Source organism: Hakea prostrata, chromosome 7 (genome assembly GCF_041222555.1).
Source record: "Hakea prostrata isolate BN-2017 chromosome 7, UWA_Hpros_2, whole genome shotgun sequence".
Classification (NCBI taxonomy): Eukaryota; Viridiplantae; Streptophyta; class Magnoliopsida; order Proteales; family Proteaceae; genus Hakea; species Hakea prostrata.
Genome location: NC_142606.1, coordinates 59,215,620 through 59,219,311, shown reverse-complemented (window position 1 = coordinate 59,219,311; position 3,692 = coordinate 59,215,620).

Genomic DNA, 3,692 nt, shown 5'->3' with positions numbered 1-3,692 from the left:
GTTGTGGCGGAACCTTATGTCATTTTGGGCGACTTTAATGAACTCTTGGATGCCAACGACAAAATTGGGGGAGCCTTGCCAAGATTGAAACAAATCATTAATGATGAAAATTTGACTGAATCTTGGCATCGAGATGCTCATTCACTTGGACGAACAAGTAAAAATCACCCAACCTAATTAAGGAAAAAAATAGATAGAATTTACTCCTCTTTCAGGTGGTTGAGTCTTTTTCCTAACCAATAGGTGGAAAATTACCCGCTGTCGAGTTTGACCATAATCCCTTGATCCTTGAACCCCTGGGGTCACCAACTACAATCCTAAGTTATTCCACTTTCAAAATGCTTGGTTCTCACATTCTTTGTTCCAAATGACTTATATAATGCATGGATAAAAAATCAGAACATTCCCTTCAATGAGAAGTTGGCCTTGATGTCTAGATTTAAAAAAAAATGGAATTGGTTTGTGCTTGGTCTGGTGGATAACATTTTTCATAGCTCGGCTTTAGAGATTGAAATTTTAGTGCAACAAGGAAGCCCAGACTGGGAGCTTATTCAGGACAAGAAAAAAAGGATGGCTTGGGCTCTGGAGGCGGAATAAATGTTATGGTTTAAAAAATTTCAAGGTATGTACATTAAGGATGGGGATAGGAATACCAGGTTCTATCATTTAACTAGCAGAATCAATCTTCATAAGAGTGGTTTGACGGTTATTTATGATGAGGGTCAATGTTTTTCTAAGCCAGGAGAGATTGCTGGGGTTTTTGCTAAATATATGCAAAAGTTCTACCAATCTTTTGAGACCCTTGACCCTGACTTCATTGAATGTCTTTTCCCGCATGGTAACCTGGGCGGGAGGTCTCTCTCTGAGATTCCTAGTTTGATTGAAGTTAAAGAGGCGGTGTTTTCAATGGGACCCCACAAAACACTAAGGATTGATGGGTTCAATGGGTATTTCTATCAAAAAGTTTGGTATTTAGTAAGTGAGGATGTTTACAAATTTGTTGACGCGTTCTTCTCGAACGAAGTCCTACCTACGGGGGTTAACCTACCCTTTTGTGCTTTATCCCAAAGAAAGAGAATGCTAATGTTGTATATGATTTTAGACCTATTAGCCTTTGTAACGTGTCTTACAAAATTATTGCCAAAATCCTTGCTAGAAGACTGAAGGCACTGTTACCTTGCCTCATTTCTCTTTGTCAAAGGGGCCTTTGTGGCCCAAAGACAGATCACGGACAACAAAATGGTGGCCCATGAAATATTTCATTACATGAGTAAAACACACGGTAAGAAATGTTTCATCGCCTTAAATTGGACATGTCAAAGCCCTATGATAGAGTTGATAGAGGCATCTTAATTAAACTTTTCAATTTCTTGGGTTTTGACGGAAAATGGTGCAGGCTTTTCAATGAGCTAATTTCCTCTCCCACCTTTTCCGTCAAGGTCAATGGATCTCCTTACTCTTGGTTTGCGGGATCAAGGGGGTTGAGACAGGGATGCCCCCTTACCCCATATCTTTTCTTATTCATAATGGAGATTTTGTCACGTCTCCTTGATGAGTATAAATCACTGAAATTGCTAAGTGGAATTAAGGTCGGGAGGGGAGCTCTAGAGATATCACACTTGTTTTTTTGCAGATGACACATTCTTATTTTGCAAAACAGAAATAGAAGAAGTCATGGCCCTTAAAGCAGTGGTTGGAATTATTCATGGATTTGCCAGGGCAGGAGATAAACTTTGAGAAAAGTGGGGCGCCGCCCCCCCCCCCCCCCCCGGCCCGCCCCCCCCCCCCCCGGGCCCCCCCCCCCCTCCGGAACCGGGGGGCCCGCCGGGCCGCCGGGGGCCGGGGGCTTTGAGAAAAGGGAAAATTAGGGTTTTGTCAATACCCAAGATGGAATCCTTTACTAGGTAGTAGGGTAAGGGATGTTACAAGGTAATGAGGAATAGATAATATTGTTAAACAAAGATGAAGATCTAAACAAAATAGATGAGATGGAAGGGAATTAAGTTTAAGGCTTAACAAAAGGATATGGGTTGAATGTTGAAAAGTAAAAGAATCTTTATTTCTTGCTCTTTCCTCTTCTATTCTTCTTTTCTTTCTTTCTTTCTTTCTTTCTTTTTTCTTTTTTTTTTTTTTTTCTTTCCGGTTTCTGTTTTCTTTTCTGCCAAAAGAGAGCGGAGAGAAAACCAGAGGATTGGGAGATTGGAGGGCAGCGACAGATGGGAGCCAACAGCAGACTTGCCGCTCCGTGGGTTGGGCAGAACAGGGGAGGGCTGGGGGTGCAGGGGGGTGGGGGGGGTAGGGAAGGGGAGGGAGGGGCTGGGGCTTGCTGGGGAAGAAGGGGAAGGGGTGGGAATGCTGTACTTGCTTTGCTGCTCTAGTTCTTGAGGGAGATGATGGAAACTTGAAGGAGATCAGGAATTCTTGATAGAGATGCTGATTCAATAATCAAACTGAAGAATTACAGAGGATACTTGGCTATTTATAGCCTTTAAAAGACTTTCACACTGTGGGAATCCTTAACAGACAAGGATCCCACCATGTACCTAAATTCTTGATTTGGAATTTAAATAACTAATGACCTTAACTCTAGGTGGGATTCCTTTATAGATTAGGATCCCACCACAAGATTCAATCTCAACCGACCAAAATATAAGATCTAAGGGACACTAAAAACACATGCTGAAATAAAACTTCAAATGACTTAAAAACTCTAATTAGTACATGCTAAATCCTATTTAAGTAGAACTTTAATCAACATGTGCTAATGACTAAAGGATTCAAAACAAACTCAATTCAAGAAATGAAAACAAACTTAAAAACTCTAGAAATAATTCCAGCACTCAAAGAAGGCTGAAATGCCCTAAATACCCCTACTAGGTGTTTTGGCCAGATCAAGGGGGCTTCTTGGAGCCATCCAGGGGAACCCACTTAGGGTTTCAGCCAGGGGGTCTTCGTGTTCACATCATTGAGAATCTCCCTTGGTCAAGATGGCATGTCAAGACAAGTTTTGGAACCTATTCCACATGGACATTGACAACTATCGGAAATGACATAACGATGAATGGTAGGTCAGGATGAGTTTCACCTATTCCACATGGACAATGACAATTATTGACAAATCACTTTCATCTTGTTTTGAAAATATCTTTTTACCCTTGACTCAAATAACTATTGGAATATGATTGCAGTCAACAGTTCACAACTTTTCAACTTCACCTTGGTGGCAAGGTGTCAAATGATTTGTAACTTCACCTTTTTTTCCCATTTGAGGACGGATCTTAGTGCAATGGTAAGGTTGCTTCATTGTGACCTAGTAGTCATGGATTTGAGTCCAGAAACAGCCCCTCTATGAAGGGGGGGGGGTTGGAGGTGGGATAAGGCTGTAGTCATTATGACCCTCCCCAGAACCTTCAGTGTGGAAAAGTCATGCACTGGGTACATTATTTTTTACCCTTCTTTCCTCTTTTATCATGACTTTGAGGACAAAGCTATTATTTAACAGTTTTGATAAAAAAAAATGATACTAGAAAACTTTGATAATGACATAATGATCTCTCACTTCCAAATTATTTTTGAACCCCTTCACTTCTGTGAATAGTTAAAGGAGCAAATCAGGAGAAAGTGTTAGGTTGTAAATGCACTTATTGAGGTGTTCTTTATACTGACCAAATATATACACGCAGACTAATTTA